The sequence below is a fragment of the Cylas formicarius genome, unplaced genomic scaffold (assembly GCF_029955315.1).
Source record: "Cylas formicarius isolate icCylForm1 unplaced genomic scaffold, icCylForm1.1 PGA_scaffold_16__1_contigs__length_5364039, whole genome shotgun sequence".
NCBI lineage: Eukaryota > Metazoa > Arthropoda > Insecta > Coleoptera > Brentidae > Cylas > Cylas formicarius.
Genome location: NW_026844246.1, coordinates 3,098,934 through 3,120,273, shown reverse-complemented (window position 1 = coordinate 3,120,273; position 21,340 = coordinate 3,098,934).

Below are 21,340 nucleotides of genomic sequence, written 5' to 3'. Positions count from 1 at the left end.
TAAGGCGTCTGACTAGAAATCAGATTCTCTATGGCAGCGTAGGTTCGAAACCTACCTACTGCAAACGGCCATTGTTTTGCTTGAAATATATATTTTTTAATTAACAGGTCAGCGCAGAAATTTTTCTCAAATATGGGGATTGACTACATAAATTTATAAAAATATTATGGCCTTATATTTCAACGCATGGCACATCACCAGGAATAGTTCGACTTTCAAACAGATTTAGCCTTGGTCTGTCGGTTAAGGCGTCTGACTAGAAATCAGATTCTCTATCAACATAGGTTCGAAACCTACCTACTGCAAACGACCATTGTTTTGCTTGAAATATATCTTTTTTAATTAACAGCTAAGCCCAGAAATTTTTTTCAAATATGGTAATTGAATACATAAATTTATAAAAATATAATGGCCTTATATTTCAACGCATGGCACATCACCAGAAATAGTTCGACTTTCAAACAGATTTAGCCTTGGTCTGTCGGTTAAGGCGTCTGACTACAAATCAGATTCTTCATGGCAGCGTAGGTTCGATACCTACATACTGGAAACAGCCATTGTTTTGCTTCAAATATATATTTTTTAATTAACAGCTCAGCAAATAAATTTTTCTCAAATATGGGGATTGAGTTCATAAATTTAAAACAATATAATGCCTTTATATTTCAAATGGCACATCACCAGAAATAGTTCTACTTTCAAACAGATTTAGCGTTGGTCTGTCGGTTAAGGCGTCTGACTAGAAATCAGATTCCCTATGACAGCGTAGGTTCGAAACCTACCTACTGCAAACGGCCATTGTTTTGCTTGAAATATATATTTTTTAATTAACAGCTCAGCCCAGAAATTTTTCTCAAATATGGGGATTGAATACATAAATTTATAAAAATATAATGGCCTTGTATTTCAACGCATGGCACATCACCAAAAATAGTTCGACTTTCAAACAGATTTAGCCTTGGTCTGTCGGTTAAGGCGTCTGACTAGAAATCAGATTCTATATCAACATAGGTTCGAAACCTACCTACTGCAAACGACCATTGTTTTGCTTGAAATATATCTTTTTTAATTAACAGCTAAGCGCAGAAATTTTTTTCAAATATGGTAATTGAATACATAAATTTATAAAAATATAATGGCCCTTATATTTCAACGCATGGCACATCACCAGAAATAGTTCGACTTTCAAACAGATTTAGCCTTGCTCTGTCGGTTAAGGCGTCTGACTACAAATCAGATTCTTCATGGCAGTGTAGGTTCGATACCTACCTACTGCAAACAGCCATTGTTTTGCTTCAAATATATATTTTTTAATTAACAGCTCAGCAAATAAATTTTTCTCAAAAATGGGGATTGAGTTCATAAATTTAAAACAATATAATGCCTCTATATTTCAAATGGCACATCACCAGAAATAGTTCTAAATCAAACAGATTTAACTCTGGTCTGTCGGTTAAGGCATCTGTCTAGAAATCAGATTCTCCATAGCAGCGTAGTTTCGAAAGCTACCTACTGCAAACGGCCATTATTTTGCTTGAAATATATATTTTTTAATAGTTCGACTTTCAAACAGATTTAGCCTTGCTCTGTCGGTTAAGGCGTCTGACTACAAATCAGATTCTACATGGCAGCGTAGGTTCGATACCTACCTACTGCAAACAGCCATTGTTTTGCTTCAAATATATATTTTTTAATTAACAGCTCAGCAAATAAATTTTTCTCAAAAATGGGGATTGAGTTCATAAATTTAAAACAATATAATGCCTCTATATTTCAAATGGCACATCACCAGAAATAGTTCTAAATCAAACAGATTTAACTCTGGTCTGTCGGTTAAGGCGTCTGACTAGAAGTCAGATTCTCCATGGCAACGTACGTTCGAAACCTACCTACTGCAAACGACCATTTGTTTTGCTTGAAATATAATTTTTGTAATTAGCAGCTCAGTCCAGAAAATTTTGTCAATTATGGGGATTGAGTGCATAAATTTAAAACAATATGCATACATATGCCCTTATATATTTCAAATGGCACATCACCAGAAATAGTCCTACTTTCAAACAGATTTAGCCTTGGTCTGTCGGTTAAGGCGTCTGACTAGAAATCAGATTCTCTCTGGCAGCGTAGGTTCGAAACCTACCTAGTGCAAACGGAAATTGTTTTGCTTGAAATATATATTTTTAATTAACAGCTCAGCCCAGAAATTTATCTCAAATATGGGGATTGACAACATAAATTTCAAAAAACATAATGGCCTTATATTTCAACGCATGGCACATCACCAGAAATAGTTCGACTTTCAAACAGATTTAGCCTTGGTCTGTCGGTTAAGGCGTCTGACTAGAAATCAGATTCTCCATGGCAGCGTAGGTTCGAAACCTACCTACTGCAAACGGCCATTATTTTGCTTGATATATATATTTTTTAGTTAACAGCTCAGCCCAGAAATTTTTCTCAAATATGGGGGTAGAGTACGTAAATTTATAAAAATATAATGGATTTATATTTCAACGCATGGCACATCACCAGAAATAGTTCGACTTTCAAACAGATTTAGCCCTGGTCTGTCGGTTAAGGCGTCTGACTAGAAATCAGATTCTCTATGGCAGCGTAGGTTCGAAACCTACCTACTGCAAATGGCCATTGTTTTGCTTGAAATATATATTTTTTAATTAACAGCTAAGCCCTGAAAATTTACTCAAATATGGGGATTGAATACATAAATTTATAAAAATATAATGGCCTTATATTTCAACGCATGGCACAACAACAGAAATAGTTCGACTCTCAAACAGATATAGCCTTGGTCTGTCGGTTAAGGCGTCTGACTAGTAATCAGATTCCCTATGGCAGCGTAGGTTCGAAACCTACCTACTGCAAACGGCCATTGTTTTGCTTGAAATATGTATTTTTAAATTAACAGCTCAGCCCAGAAATTTTTTTTAATATGGGAGTAGAGTACGTAAATTTATAAAAATATAATGGACTTATATTTCAACGCATGGCACACCACCAGAAATAGTTCGACTTTCAAACAGATTTAGATTTGGTCTGTCGGTTAAGGCGTCTGACTAGAAATCAGATTCTCCATGGCAGCGTAGGATCGATAACTACCTACTGCAAACGGCCATTGTTTTGCGTGAAATATATATTTGTTAGTTAACAACTCAGATCAGAAATTTTTCTCAAATATGGGGATTGAATACATAAATTTATAAAAATATAATGGACTTATATTTCAACGCATGGAACATCACCAGAAATAGTTCGACTTTCAAACAGATTTAGCCTTGGTCTGTCGGTTAAGGCGTCTGACTAGAAATCAGATTCTCTATTGCAGCGTAGGTTCGAAACCTACCTACTGTAAACGACCATTTGTTTTGCTTGAAATATAATTTTTGTAATTAGCAGCTCAGCCCAGAAAATTTTGTCAATTATGGGGATTGAGTGCATAAATTTAAAACAATATGCATACATATGCCCTTATATTTCAAATGGCACATCACCAGAAATAGTCCTACTTTCAAACAGATTTAGCCCTGGTCTGTCAGTTAAGGCGCCTGACTAGAAATCAGATTCCCTATGGCAGCGTAGGTTCGAAACCTACCTACTGCAAACGGCCATTGTTTTGCTTGAAATATATATTTTTTAATTAACAGCTCAGCCCAGAAATTTTTCTCAAATATGGGGATTGAATACATAAATTTATAAAAATATAATGGCCTTATATTTCAACGCATGGCACATCACCAAAAATAGTTCGACTTTCAAACAAATTTAGCTTTGATCTGTCGGTTAAGGCGTCTGACTAGAAATCAGATTCTCCATGGCAGCGTAGGTTCGATACCTACCTACTGCAAACGGCCATTGTTTTGCTTGAAATATATATTTTTTAATTAACAGCTCAGCTCAGAAATTTTTCTAAAATATGGGGATTGAGTACATAAATTTATAAAAATATAATGGACTTATATTTCAACGCATGGCACATTAGCAGAAACAGTTCAACTTTGAAACAGATTTAGCCTTGGTCTCTCGGTTAAAGCGTCTGACTAGAAATCAGATTCTCCATGGCAACGTAGGTTCGAAACCTACCTATTGCAAACGGCCATTATTTTGCTTGAAATATATATTTTTTAATTAACAGCTCAGCCCAGAAATTTTTCTCAAATATGGGGATTGAGTACGTAAATTTATAAAAATATAATGGACTTATATTTCAACGCATGGACATCACCCGAAATAGTTCGACTTTCAAACAGATTTAGCCTTGGTCTGTCGGTTAAGGCGTCTGACTAGAAATCAGATTTTCTATTGCAGCGTAGGTTCGAAACCTACCTACTGTAAACGACCATTTGTTTTGCTTGAAATATAATTTTTGTAATTAGCAGCTCCGCCCAGAAAATTTTGTCAATTATGGGGATTGAGTGCATAAATTTAAAACAATATGCATACATATGCCCTTATATTTCAAATGGCACATCACCAGAAATAATCCTACTTTCAAACAGATTTAACACTGGTCTGTCGGTTAAGGCGTCTGACTAGAAATCAGATTCTCTATGGCAGCGTAGGTTCGAAACCTACCTACTGCAAACGGCCATTGTTTTGCTTGAAATATATATTTTTTAATTAACAGCTCAGCCCAGAAAATTTTCTCAAATATGGGGATTGAATACATAAATTTATAAAAATATAATGGCCTTATATTTCAACGTTAAGGCCTCTGACTAGAAATCAGATTTCCTATGGCAGCGTAGGTTCGAAACCTACATATTGCAAACGGCCATTATTTTGCTTGAAATATATATTTTTTAATTAACAGCTCAGCCCAGAAATTTTTCTCAAATATGGGGATTGAGTACGTAAATTTATAAAAATATAATGGACTTATATTTCAACGCATGGCACATCACCAGAAATAGTTCGACTTTCAAACAGATTTAGCCCTGGTCTCTCGGATAAGGCGTCTGACTTTAAATCAGATTCTCTATGGCAGCGTAGGTTCCAAACCTACCTACTGCAAACGGAAATTGTTTTGCTTGAAATATATATTTTTTAGTTAACAGTTGAACCCAGAAATTTTTCTCAAATACGGGGATTGATTACATAAATTTATAAAAATATAATGGCCTTATGTTTCAACGCATGGCACATCACCAGAAATAGTTCGACTTTCAAACAGATTTAGCCTTGGTCTGTCGGTTAAGGCGTCTGACTAGAAATCAGATTCCCTATGGCAGCGTAGGTTCGAAACCTACCTACTGCAAACGACCATTGTTTTGCTTGAAATATATATTTTTTAATTAACAGCTAAGTCCTGAAAATTTACTCAAATATGGGGATTGAATACATAAATTTATAAAAATATAATGGCCTTATATTTCAACGCATGGCACAACAACAGAAATAGTTCGACTCTCAAACAGATATAGCCTTGGTCTGTCGGTTAAGGCGTCTGACTAGTAATCAGATTCCCTATAGCAGCGTAGGTTCGAAACCTACCTACTGCAAACGGCCATTGTTTTGCTTGAAATATATATTTTTTAATTAACAGCTCAGCCCAGAAATTTTTCTCAAATATGGGAGTAGAGTACGTAAATTTATAAAAATATAATGGACTTATATTTCAACGCATGGCACACCACCAGAAATAGTTCGACTTTCAAACAGATTTAGCCTTGGTCTGTCGGTTAAGGCGTCTGACTAGAAATCAGATTCTCTATTGCAGCGTAGGTTCGAAACCTACCTACTGTAAACGACCATTTGTTTTGCTTGAAATATAATTTTTGTAATTAGCAGCTCCGCCCAGAAAATTTTGTCGATTATGGGGATTGAGTGCATAAATTTAAAACAATATGCATACATATGCCCTTATATTTCAAATGGCACATCACCAGAAATAATCCTACTTTCAAACAGATTTAGCACTGGTCTGTCGGTTAAGGCGTCTGACTAGAAATCAGATTCTCTTTGGCAGCGTAGGTTCGAAACCTACCTACTGCAAACGGCCATTGTTTTGCTTGAAATATATATTTTTTAATTAACAGCTCAGCCCAGAAAATTTTCTCAAATATGGGGATTGAATACATATATTTATAAAAATATAATGGCCTTATATTTCAACGTTAAGGCCTCTGACTAGAAATCAGATTTCCTATGGCAGCGTAGGTTCGAAACCTACATATTGCAAACGGCCATTATTTTGCTTGAAATATATATTTTTTAATTAACAGCTCAGCCCAGAAATTTTTCTCAAATATGGGGATTGAGTACGTAAATTTATAAAAATATAATGGACTTATATTTCAACGCATGGCACATCACCAGAAATAGTTCGACTTTCAAACAGATTTAGCCCTGGTCTCTCGGATAAGGCGTCTGACTTTAAATCAGATTCTCTATGGCAGCGTAGGTTCCAAACCTACCTACTGCAAACGGAAATTGTTTTGCTTGAAATATATATTTTTTAGTTAACAGTTGAACCCAGAAATTTTTCTCAAATACGGGGATTGATTACATAAATTTATAAAAATATAATGGCCTTATATTTCAACGCATTACACATCACCAGAAATAGTTCGACTTTCAAACAGATTTATCCTTGGTCTGTCGGTTAAAGCGTCTCACTAGAAATCAGATTCTCTGTCAGCATAGTTTCGAAACCTACCTACTGCAAACGACCATTTGTTTTGCTTGAAATATAATTTTTGTAATTAGCAGCTCAGCCCAGAAAATTTTGTCAATTATGGGGATTGAGTGCATAAATTTAAAACAATATGCATACATATGCCCTTATATTTCAAATGGCACATCACCAGAAATAGTCCTACTTTCAAACAGATTTAGCCCTGGTCTGTCGGTTAAGGCGTCTGAATAGAAATCAGATTCTCTATGGCAGCGTAGGTTCGAAACCTACCTACTGCAAACGGCCATTGTTTTGCTTGAAATATATATTTTTTAATTAACAGGTCAGCCCAGAAATTTTTCTCAAATATGGGGATTGACTACATAAATTTATAAAAATATAATGGCCTTATATTTCAACGCATGGGCACATCACCAGAAATAGTTCGACTTTCAAACAGATTTAGCCTTGGTCTGTCGGTTAAGGTATCTGACTAGAAATCAGATTCTCTATCAGCATAGGTTCGAAACCTACCTACAGCAAACGACCATTTGTTTTGCTTGAAATATAATTTTTGTAATTAGCAGCTTAGCCCAGAAAATTTTGTCAATTATGGGGATTGAGTGCATAAATTTAAAACAATATGCACACATATGCCCTTATATTTCAAATGGCACATCACCAGAAATTGTCCTACTTTCAAACAGATTTAGCCCTGGTCTGTCGGTTAAGGCGTCTGACTAGAAATCAGATTCTCTATGGCAGCGTAGGTTCGAAACCTACCTACTGCAAACGGCCATTGTTTTGCTTGAAATATATATTTTTTAATTAACAGGTCAGCGCAGAAATTTTTCTCAAATATGGGGATTGACTACATAAATTTATAAAAATATTATGGCCTTATATTTCAACGCATGGCACATCACCAGGAATAGTTCAACTTTCAAACAGATTTAGCCTTGGTCTGTCGGTTAAGGCGTTTGACTAGAAATCAGATTCTCTATCAACATAGGTTCGAAACCTACCTACTGCAAACGACCATTGTTTTGCTTGAAATATATCTTTTTTAATTAACAGCTAAGCCCAGAAATTTTTTTCAAATATGGTAATTGAATACATAAATTTATAAAAATATAATGGCCTTATATTTCAACGCATGGCACATCACCAGAAATAGTTCGACTTTCAAACAGATTTAGCCTTGGTCTGTCGGTTAAGGCGTCTGACTACAAATCAGATTCTTCATGGCAGCGTAGGTTCGATACCTACATACTGGAAACAGCCATTGTTTTGCTTCAAATATATATTTTTTAATTAACAGCTCAGCAAATAAATTTTTCTCAAATATGGGGATTGAGTTCATAAATTTAAAACAATATAATGCCTTTATATTTCAAATGGCACATCACCAGAAGTAGTTCTACTTTCAAACAGATTTAGCGCTGGTCTGTCGGTTAAGGCGTCTGACTAGAAATCAGATTCCCTATGGCAGCGTAGGTTCGAAACCTACCTACTGCAAACGGCCATTGTTTTGCTTGAAATATATATTTTTTAATTAACAGCTCAGCCCAGAAATTTTCCTCAAATATGGGGATTGAATACATAAATTTATAAAAATATAATGGCCTTGTATTTCAACGCATTGCACATCACCAAAAATAGTTCGACTTTCAAACAGATTTAGCCTTGGTCTGTCGGTTAAGGCGTCTGACTAGAAATCAGATTCTCTATCAACATAGGTTCGAAACCTACCTACTGCAAACGACCATTGTTTTGCTTGAAATATATCTTTTTTAATTAACAGCTAAGCCCAGAAATTTTTTTCAAATATGGTAATTGAATACATAAATTTATAAAAATATAATGGCCCTTATATTTCAACGCATGGGCACATCACCAGAAATAGTCCTACTTTCAAACAGATTTAGCCTTGGTCTGTCGGTTAAGGCGTCTGACTAGAAATCAGATTCTCTCTGGCAGCGTAGGTTCGAAACCTACCTACTGTAAACGACCATTTGTTTTGCTTGAAATAAAATTTTTGTAATTAGCAGCTCCGCCCAGAAAGTTTTGTCAATTATGGGGATTGAGTGCATAAATTTAAAACAATATGCATACATATGCCCTTATATTTCAAATGGCACATCACCAGAAATAGTCCTACTTTCAAACAGATTTAGCCCTGGTCTGTCGGTTAAGGCGTCTGACTAGAAATCAGATTCTCTATGGCAGCGCAGGTTCGAAACCTACCTACTGCAAACGGCCATTGTTTTGCTTGAAATATATATTTTTTAATTAACAGGTCAGCCCAGAAATTTTTCTCAAATGTGGGGATTGGCTACATAAATTTATAAAAATATAATGGCCTTATATTTCAACGCATGGCACATCACCAGAAATAGTTCGACTTTCAAACAGATTTAGCCTTGGTCTGTCGGTTAAGGCGTCTGGCTAGAAATCAGATTCTCTATCAGCATAGGTTCGAAACCTACCTACTGCAAACGAACATTTGTTTTGCTTGAAATATAATTTTTGTAATTAGCAGCTCAGCCCAGAAAATTTTGTCAATTATGGGGATTGAGTGCATAAATTTAAAACAATATGCATACATATGTCCTTATATTTCAAATGGCACATCACCAGAAATAGTATTACTTTCAAACAGATTTAGCCCTGGTCTGTCGGTTAAGGCGTCTGACTAGAAATCAGATTCTCTATGGCAGCGTAGGTTCGAAACCTACCTACTGCAAACGGCCATTATTTTGCTTGAAATATATATTTTTTAATTAACAGCTCAGCCCAGAAATTTTTCTCAAATATGGGGATAGAGTACGTAAATTTATAAAAATATAATGGTCTTATATTTCAACGCATGGCACATCACCAGAAATAGTTCGACTTTCAAACAGATTTAGCCTTGGTCTGTCGGTTAAGGCGTCTGACTAGAAATCAGATTCTCTCTGGCAGCGTAGGTTCGAAACCTACCTACTGTAAACGACCATTTGTTTTGCTTGAAATATAATTTTTGTAATTAGCAGCTCCGCCCAGAAAATTTTGTCAATTATGGGGATTGAGTGCATAAATTTAAAACAATATGCATACATATGCCCTTATATTTCAAATGGCACATCACCAGAAATAATCCTACTTTCAAACAGATTTAGCACTGGTCTGTCGGTTAAGGCGTCTGACTAGAAATCAGATTCTCTATGGCAGCGTAGGTTCGAAACCTACCTACTGCAAACGGCCATTGTTTTGCTTGAAATATATATTTTTTAATTAACAGCTCAGCCCAGAAAATTTTCTCAAATATGGGGATTGAATACATAAATTTATAAAAATATAATGGCCTTATATTTCAACGTTAAGGCCTCTGACTAGAAATCAGATTTCCTATGGCAGCGTAGGTTCGAAACCTACCTACTGCAAACGACCATTGTTTTGCTTGAAATATATATTTTTTAATTAACAGCTAAGCCCAGAAAATTTTCCCAAATATGGGGATTGAATACATAAATTTATAAAAATATAATGGCCTTATATTTCAACGCATGGCACAACAACAGAAATAGTCCGACTTTCAAACAGATTTAGCCTTGGTCTGTCGGCTAAGGCGTCTGATTAGAAATCAGATTCACTATGGCAGCGTAGGTTCGAAACCTACCTATTGCAAACGGCCATTGTTTTGCTTGAAATATATATTTTTTAATTAACAGCTCAGCCCAGAAATTTTTCTCAAATATGGGGATTGAATACATAAATTTATAAAAATATAATGGACTTATATTTCAACGCATGGCCCATCACCAGAAATAGTTCGGCTTTCAAACAAATTTAGCCTTGGTCTGTCGGTTAAAGCGTCTGACTAGAAATCAGATTCCCTATGGCAGCGTAGGTTCGAAACCTACCTACTGCAAACGGCCATTGTTTTGCTTAAAATATATATTTTTTAATTAACAGCTCAGCCCAGAAATTTTTGTCAATTACGGGGAATGAGTGCATAAATTTAAAACAATATGCATACATATGCCCTTATATTTCAAATGGCACATCACCAGAAATAGTCCTACTTTCAAAGAGATTTAGCCCTGGTCTGTCGGTTAAGGCGTCTGACTAGAAATCAGATTCTCTATGGCAGCGCAGGTTCGAAACCTACCTACTGCAAACGGCCATTGTTTTGCTTGAAATATATATTTTTTAATTAACAGGTCAGCCCAGAAATTTTTCTCAAATGTGGGGATTGGCTACATAAATTTATAAAAATATAATGGCCTTATATTTCAACGCATTTCACATCACCAGAAATAGTTCGACTTTCAAACAGATTTAGCCTTGGTCTGTCGGTTAAGGCGTCTGGCTAGAAATCAGATTCTCTATCAGCATAGGTTCGAAACCTACCTACTGCAAACGAACATTTGTTTTGCTTGAAATATAATTTTTGTAATTAGCAGCTCAGCCCAGAAAATTTTGTCAATTATGGGGATTGAGTGCATAAATTTAAAACAATATGCATACATATGTCCTTATATTTCAAATGGCACATCACCAGAAATAGTATTACTTTCAAACAGATTTAGCCCTGGTCTGTCGGTTAAGGCGTCTGACTAGAAATCAGATTCTCTATGGCAGCGTAGGTTCGAAACCTACCAACTGCAAACGGTCATTATTTTGCTTGAAATATAATTTTTGTAATTAGCAGCTCAGCCCAGAAAATTTTGTCAATTATGGGGATTGAGTGCATAAATTTAAAACAATATGCATACATATGCCCTTATATTTCAAATGGCACATCACCAGAAATAGTCCTACTTTCAAACAGATTTAGCCTTGGTCTCTCGGTTAAGGCGTCTGACTAGAAATCAGATTCTCCATGGCAGCGTAGGTTCGAAACCTACCTACTGCAAACGGTCATTGTTTTGCTTGAAATATATATTTTTTAATTAACAGGTCCGCCCAGAAATTTTTCTCAAATATGGGGATTGACTACATAAATTTATAAAAATATAATGGCCTTATATTTCAACGCATGGCACATCACCAGAAATAGTTCGACTTTCCAACAGATTTAGCCTTGGTCTGTCGGTTAAGGCGTCTGACTAGAAATCAGATTCTCCATGGCAGCGTAGGTTCGAAACCTACCTACTGCAAACGGCCATTATTTTGCTTGAAATATATATTTTTTAATTAACAGCTCAGCACAGAAATTTTTCTCAAATATGGGGATAGAGTACGTAAATTTATAAAAATATAATGGACTTATATTTCAACGCATGGCACATCACCAGAAATAGTTCGACTTTCAAACAGATTTAGCCTTGGTCTGCCGGTTAAGGCGTCTGACTAGAAATCAGATTCTCAATGGCAGCGTAGGTTCGAAACTTACCAACTGCACATGGCCATTGTTTTGCTTGAAATATATATTTTTTAATTAACAGGTCGGCCCAGAAATTTTTCTCAAATATGGGGATTGAATACATAAATTTATAAAAATATAATGGCCTTATATTTCAACGCTTGGCACAACAACAGAAATAGTTCGACTTTCAAACAGATTTAGCCTTGGTCTGTCGGTTAAGGCGTCTGACTAGAAATCAGATTCTCCATGGCAGCGTAGGATCGATACCTACCTACTGCAAACGGCCATTGTTTTGCGTGAAATATATATTTGTTAATTAACAACTCAGCTCAGAAATTTTTTTCAAATATGGGGATTGAATACATAAATTTATAAAAATATAATGGCCTTATATTTCAACGCATAGCACAACAACAGAAATAGTTCGACTTTCAAACAGATTTAGTCTTGGTCTGTCGGTTAAGGCGTCTGACTAGAAATCAGATTCTCCATGGCAGCGTAGGATCGATATCTACCTACTGCAAACGGCCATTGTTTTGCTTGAAATATATATTTTTTAATTAACAGCTCAGCTCAGAAATTTTTCTCAAATATGTGGATTGAGTACATAAATTTATAAAAATATAATGGACTTATATTTCAACGCATGGCACATTACCAGAAATAGTTCGACTTTCAAACAGATTTAACCTTGGTCTGTCGGTTAAGGCGTCTGACTAGAAATCAGATTCTCCATGGCAGCGTCGGTTCGAAACCTACCTACTGCAAACGGCCATTATTTTGCTTGAAATATAATTTTTGTAATTAGCAGCTCAGCCCAGAAAATTTTGTCAATTATGGAGATTGAGTTCATAAATTTAAAATAATATAATGCCCTTATATTTCAAATGGCACATCACCAGAAATAGTTCGACTTTCAAACAGATTTAGCCTTGGTCTGTCGGTTAAGGCGTCTGACTAGAAATCAGATTCTCCATGGCAGCGTAGGATCGATGCCTACCTACTGCAAACGGCCATTGTTTTGCGTGAAATATATATTTTTTAATTAACAGCTCAGCCCAGAAATTTTTCTCAAATATGGGGATTGAGTACGTAAATTTATAAAAATATAATGGACTTATATTTCAACGCATGGAACATCACCAGAAATAGTTCGACTTTCAAACAGATTTAACCTTGGTCTGTCGGTTAAGGCGTCGGATTAGAAATCAGATTCTATATCAGCATAGGTCCGAAACCTACCTACTGCAAACGACCATTTGTTTTGCTTGAAATATAATTTTTGTAATTAGCAGCTCAGCCCAGAAAATTTTGTCAATTATGGGGATTGAGTGCATAAATTTAAAACAATATGCATACATATGCCCTTATATTTCAAATGGCACATCACCAGAAATAGTCCTACTTTCAAACAGATTTAGCCCTGGTCTGTCGGTTAAGGCGTCGGATTAGAAATCAGATTCTATATCAGCATAGGTCCGAAACCTACCTACTGCAAACGACCATTTGTTTTGCTTGAAATATAATTTTTGTAATTAGCAGCTTAGCCCAGAAAATTTTGTCAATTATGGGGATTGAGTGCATAAATTTAAAACAATATGCATACATATGCCCTTATATTTCAAATGGCACATCACCAGAAATAGTCCTACTTTCAAACAGATTTAGCCCTGGTCTGTCGGTTAAGGCGTCGGATTAGAAATCAGATTCTATATCAGCATAGGTCCGAAACCTACCTACTGCAAACGACCATTTGTTTTGCTTGAAATATAATTTTTGTAATTGGCAGCTCAGCCCAGAAAATTTTGTCAATTATGGGGATTGAGTGCATAAATTTAAAACAATATGCATACATATGCAATTATATTTCAAATAACACATCACCAGAAATAGTCCTACTTTGAAACAGATTCAGCCCTGGTCTGTCGGTTAAGGCGTCTGACTAGAAATCAAATTCTCTATGGCAGCGTTGGTTCGAAACCTACCTACTGCAAACGGCCATTGTTTTGCTTGAAATATATATTTTTTAATTAACAGCTCAGCCCAGAAATTTTTCTCAAATATGGGGATTGAGTACATAAATTTATAAAAATATAATGGACTTATATTTCAACGCATGCCACATTACCAGAAATAGTTCGACTTTCAAACAGATTTAGCCTTGGTCTGTCGGTTAAGGCGTCTGACTAGAAATCAGATTCTCCATGGCAGCGTAGGTTCGAAACCTACCTACTGCAAACGGCCATTATTTTGCTTGAAATATAATTTTTGTAATTAGCAGCTCAGCCCAGAAAATTTTGTCAATTATGGGGATTGAGTGCATAAATTTAAAACAATATGCATACATATGCCCTTATATTCCAAATGGCACATCACCAGAAATAGTCCTACTTTCAAACAGATTCAGCCCTGGTCTGTCGGTTAAGGCGTCTGACTAGAAATCAAATTCTCTATGGCAGCGTTGGTTCGAAACCTACCTACTGCAAACGGCCATTGTTTTGCTTGAAATATATATTTTTTAATTAACAGCTCAGCCCAGAAATTTTTCTCAAATATGGGGATTGAGTACATAAATTTATAAAAATATAATGGCCTTATATTTCAACGCATGGCACATCACCAGAAATAGTCTGACTTTCAAACAGATTTAGCCTTGGTCTGTCGGTTAAGGCGTCTGACTAGAAATCAGATTCTCTATCAGCATAGTTTCGAAACCTACCTACTCCAAACGACCATTTGTTTTGCTTGAAATATAATTTTTGTAATTAGCAGCTCAGCCCAGAAAATTTTGTCAATTATGGGGATTGAGTGCATAAATTTAAAACAATATGCATACATATGCCCTTATATTTCAAATGGCACATCACCAGAAATAGTCCTACTTTCAAACAGATTTAGCCCTGGTCTGTCGGTTAAGGCGTCTGACTAGAAATCAGATTCTCTATGGCAGCGTAGGTTCGAAACCTAGCTACTGCAAACGGCCATTGTTTTGCTTGAAATATATATTTTTTAATTAACAGCTCAGCCCAGAAATTTTTCTCAAATATGGGGATAGAGTACGTAAATTTATAAAAATATATTGGACTTATATTTCAACGCATGGCACATCACCAGAAATAGTTCGAGTTTCAAACAAATTTAGCCCTGGTCTGTCGGTTAAGGCGTCTGACTAGAAATCAGACTCTCTATGGCAGCGTAGGTTCGAAACCTACCTACTGCAAACGGCAATTACTTTGCTTGAAATATATATTTTTTAATTAACAGCTCAGCCCAGAAATTTTTCTCAAATATGGGGATAGAGTACGTAAATTTATAAAAATATAATGGACTTATATTTCAACGCATGGCACATCACCAGAAATAGTTCGACTTTCAAACAGATTTAGCCCTGGTCTGTCGGTTAAGGCGTCTGACTAGAAATCAGATTCTCTACGGCAGGGTAGGTTCGAAACCTACCTACTGCAAACGACCATTGTTTTGCTTGAAATATAGTTTTTGTAATTAGCAGCTCCGCCGAGAAAATTTTGTCAATTATGGGGATTGAGTGCATAAATTTAAAACAATATGCATACATATGCCCTTATATTTCAAATGGCACATCACCAGAAATAATCCTACTTTCAAACAGATTTAGCACTGGTCTGTCGGTTAAGGCGTCTGACTAGAAATCAGATTCCCTATGGCAGCGTAGGTTCGAAACCTACCTACTGCAAACGACCATTGTTTTGCTTGAAATATATATTTTTTATTTAACAGCTCGGCCCAGAAATTTTTCTCAAATATGGGGATTGAATACATAAATTTAAAAAATCTAATGGCCTTATATTTCAACGCATGGCACAACAACAGAAATAGTTCGACTTTCAAACAGATTTAGCCTTGGTCTGTCGGTTAAGGCGTCTGACTAGAGATCAGGTTCTCCATGGCAGCGTAGGTTCGAAACCTACCTACTGCAAACGGCCATTGTTTTGCTTGAAATATATATTTAACAGCTCAGCCCAGAAATTTTTCTCAAATATGGGGATTGAATACATAAATTTATAAAAATATAATGGCCTTATATTTCAACGCATGGTACATCACCAGAAATAGTTCGACTTTCAAACAGATTTAGCCTTGGTCTGTCGGTTAAGGCGTCTGACTAGAGATCAGGTTCTCCATGGCAGCGTAGGTTCGAAACCTACCTACTGCAAACGGCCATTGTTTTGCTTGAAATATATATTTAACAGCTCAGCCCAGAAATTTTTCTCAAATATGGGGATTGAATACATACATTTATAAAAATATAATGGACTTATATTTCAACGCATGGCACATCACCAGAAATAGTTCGACTTTCAAACAGATTTAGCCCTGGTCTGTCGGTTAAGGCGTCTGACTAGAAATCAGATTCTCTATGGCAGCGTAGGTTCGAAACCTACCTACTGCAAGCGGCCATTATTTTGCTTGAAATATATATTTTTTAATTAACAGCTCAGCCCAGAAAATTTTTGTCAAATACGGGGATTGAATACATAAATTTATAAAAATATAATGGCCTTATATTTCAACGCATGGCACAACAACAGAAATAGTTCGACTTTCAAACAGATTTAGCACTGGTCTGTCGGTTAAGGCGTCTGACTAGAAATCAGATTCCCTATGGCAGCGTAGGTTCGAAACCTACCTACTGCAAACGACCATTATTTTGCTTGAAATATATATTTTTTAATCAACAGCTCGGCCCAGAAATTTTTCTCAAATATGGGGATTGAATACATAAATTTATAAAAATATAATGGCCTTATATTTCAACGCATGGCACAACAACAGAAATAGTTCGACTTTCAAACAGATTTAGCCTTGGTCTGTCGGTTAAGGCGTCTGACTAGAGATCAGATTCTCCATGGCAGCGTAGGTTCGAAACCTACCTACTGCAAACGGCCATTGTTTTGCTTGAAATATATATTTAACAGCTCAGCCCAGAAATTTTTCTCAAATATGGGGATTGAATACATAAATTTATAAAAATATAATGGCCTTATATTTCAACGCATGGTACATCACCAGAAATAGTTCGACTTTCAAACAGATTTAGCCTTGGTCTGTCGGTTAAGGCGTCTGACTAGAGATCAGGTTCTCCATGGCAGCGTAGGTTCGAAACCTACCTACTGCAAACGGCCATTATTTTGCTTGAAATATATATTTTTTAATTAACAGCTCAGCCCAGAAAATTTTTCTCAAATACGGGGATAGAGTACGTAAATTTATAAAAATATAACGGACTTATATTTCAACGCATGGCACATCACCAGAAATAGTTCGACTTTCAAACAGATTTAGCCCTGGTCTCTCGGTTAAGGCGTCTGACTAGAAATCAGATTCTCTATGGCAGCGTAGGTTCGAAACCTACCTACTGCAAACGGCCATTATTTTGCTTGAAATATATATTTTTTAATTAACAGCTCAGCCCAGAAATTTTTCTCAAATATGGGGATAGAGTACGTAAATTTATAAAAATATAATGGACTTATATTTCAACGCATGACACATCACCAGAAATAGTTCGACTTTCAAACAGATTTAGCCCCGGTCTGTCGGTTAAGGCGTCTGACTAGAAATCAGATTCTCTATGGCAGCGTAGGTTCGAAACCTACCTACTGTAAACGACCATTTGTTTTGCTTGAAATATAATTTTTGTAATTAGCAGCTCCGCCCAGAAAATTTTGTCAATTATGGGGATTGAGTGCATAAATTTAAAACAATATGCATACATATGCCCTTATATTTCAAATGGCACATCACCAGAAATAATCCTACTTTCAAACAGATTTAGCACTGGTCTGTCGGTTAAGGCGTCTGACTAGAAATCAGATTCCCTATGGCAGCGTAGGTTCGAAACCTACCTACTGCAAACGACCATTATTTTGCTTGAAATATATATTTTTTAATTAACAGCTCGGCAAAGAAATTTTTCTCAAATATGAGGATTGAATACATAAATTTATAAAAATATAATGGCCTTATATTTCAACGCATGGCACAACAACAGAAATAGTTCGACTTTCAAACAGATTTAGCCTTGGTCTGTCGGTTAAGGCGTCTGACTAGAGATCAGATTCTCCATGGCAGCGTAGGTTCGAAACCTACCTACTGCAAAGGGCCATTGTTTTGCTTGAAATATATATTTAACAGCTCAGCCCAGAAATTTTTCTCAAATATGGGGATTGAATACATAAATTTATAAAATTATAATGGCCTTATATTTCAACGCATGGTACATCACCAGAAATAGTTCGACTTTCAAACAGATTTAGCCTTGGTCTGTCGGTTAAGGCGTCTGACTAGAAATCAGACTCCCTATGGCAGCGTAGGTTCGAAACCTACCTACTGCAAACGGCCATTGTTTTGCTTGAAATATATATTTAACAGCTCAGCCCAGAAATTTTTCTCAAATATGGGGATTGAATACATAAATTTATAAAATTATAATGGCCTTATACTTCAACGCATGGTACATCACCAGAAATAGTTCGACTTTCAAACAGATTTAGCCTTGGTCTGTCGGTTAAGGCGTCTGACTAGAAATCAGATTCCCTATGGCAGCGTAGGTTCGAAACCTACCTACTGCAAACGGCCATTGTTTTGCTTGAAATATATATTTAACAGCTCAGCCCAGAAATTTTTCTCAAATATGGGGATTGAATACATAAATTTATATAAATATAATGGCCTTATATTTCAACGCATGGTACATCACCAGAAATAGTTCGACTTTCAAACAGATTTAGCCTTGGTCTGTCGGTTAAGGCGTCTGACTAGAGATCAGGTTCTCCATGGCAGCGTAGGTTCGAAACCTACCTACTGCAAACGGCCATTGTTTTGCTTGAAATATATATTTAACAGCTCAGCCCAGAAATTTTTCTCAAATATGGGGATTGAATACATAAATTTATAAAAATATAATGGCCTTATATTTCAACGCATGGCACATCACCAAAGATAGTTCGACTTTCAAACAGATTTAGCCTTGGTCTGTCGGTTAAAGCGTCTGACTAGAAATCAGATTCCCTATGGCAGCGTAGGTTCGAAATCTACCTACTGCAAACGGCCATTGTTTTGCTTGAAATATATATTTTTTAATTAACAGCTCAGCCCAGAAATTTTTCTCAAATATGGGGATTGAGTGCATAAATTTAAAATATTATGCATACATATGCCCTTATATTTCAAATGGCACATCACCAGAAATAGTCCTACTTTCAAACAGATTTAGCCCTGGTCTGTCGGTTAAGGCGTCTGACTAGAAATCAGATTCTCTATCAGCATAGTTTCGAAACCTACCTACTGCAAACGACCATTGTTTTGCTTGAAATATATATTTTTTAATTAACAGCTCAGCCCAGAAATTTTTCTCAAATATGGGGATTGAGTACGTAAATTTATAAAAATATAATGGACTTATATTTCAACGCATGGCACATCACCAGAAATAGTTCGATTTTCAAACAGATTTAGCCCTATTCTCTCGGATAAGGCGTCTGACTTTAAATCAGATTCTCTATGGCAGCGTAGGTTCCAAACCTACCTACTGCAAACGGAAATTGTTTTTCTTGAAATATATATTTTTTAGTTAACAGTTGAGCCCAGAAATTTTTCTCAAATACGGGGATTGATTACATAAATTTATAAAAATATAATGGCCTTATATTTCAACGCATGGCACAACAACAGAAATAGTTCGACTTTCAAACAGATTTAGCCTTGGTCTGTCGGTTAAGGCGTCTGACTAGAGATCAGATTCTTCATGGCAGCGTAGGTTCGAAACCTACCTACTGCAAACGGCCATTGTTTTGCTTGAAATATATATTTAACAGCTCAGCCCAGAAATTTTTCTCAAATATGGGGATTGAATGCATAAATTTATAAAAATATAATGGCCTTATATTTCAACGCATGGCACATCACCAAAGATAGTTCGACTTTCAAACAGATTTAGCCTTGGTCTGTCGGTTAAAGCGTCTGACTAGAAATCAGATTCCCTATGGCAGCGTAGGTTCGAAATCTACCTACTGCAAACGGCCATTGTTTTGCTTGAAATATATATTTTTTAATTAACAGCTCAGCCCAGAAATTTTTCTCAAATATGGGGATTGAGTACGTAAATTTATAAAAATATAATGGACTTATATTTCAACGCATGGCACATCACCAGAAATAGTTCGATTTTCAAACAGATTTAGCCCTATTCTCTCGGATAAGGCGTCTGACTTTAAATCAGATTCTCTATGGCAGCGTAGGTTCCAAACCTACCTACTGCAAACGGAAATTGTTTTTCTTGAAATATATATTTTTTAGTTAACAGTTGAGCCCAGAAATTTTTCTCAAATACGGGGATTGATTACATAAATTTATAAAAATATAATGGCCTTATATTTCAACGCATGGCACAACAACAGAAATAGTTCGACTTTCAAACAGATTTAGCCTTGGTCTGTCGGTTAAGGCGTCTGACTAGAGATCAGATTCTTCATGGCAGCGTAGGTTCGAAACCTACCTACTGCAAACGGCCATTGTTTTGCTTGAAATATATATTTAACAGCTCAGCCCAGAAATTTTTCTCAAATATGGGGATTGAATGCATAAATTTATAAAAATATAATGGCCTTATATTTCAACGCATGGCACATCACCAAAGATAGTTCGACTTTCAAACAGATTTAGCCTTGGTCTGTCGGTTAAAGCGTCTGACTAGAAATCAGATTCCCTATGGCAGCGTAGGTTCGAAATCTACCTACTGCAAACGGCCATTGTTTTGCTTGAAATATATATTTTTTAATTAACAGCTCAGCCCAGAAATTTTTCTCAAATATGGGGATTGAGTACGTAAATTTATAAAAATATAATGGACTTATATTTCAACGCATGGCACATCACCAGAAATAGTTCGACTTTCAAACAGAATTAGCCCTGGTCTCTCGGATAAGGCGTCTGACTTTAAATCAGATTCTCTATGGCAGCGTAGGTTCCAAACCTACCTACTGCAAACGGAAATTGTTTTTCTTGAAATATATATTTTTTAGTTAACAGTTGAGCCCAGAAATTTTTCTCAAATACGGGGATTGATTACATAAATTTATAAAAATATAATGGCCTTATATTTCAACGCATGGCACAACAACAGAAATAGTTCGACTTTCAAACAGATTTAGCCTTGGTCTGTCGGTTAAGGCGTCTGACTAGAGATCAGATTCTTCATGGCAGCGTAGGTTCGAAACCTACCTACTGCAAACGGCCATTGTTTTGCTTGAAATATATATTTAACAGCTCAGCCCAGAAATTTTTCTCAAATATGGGGATTGAATACATAAATTTATAAA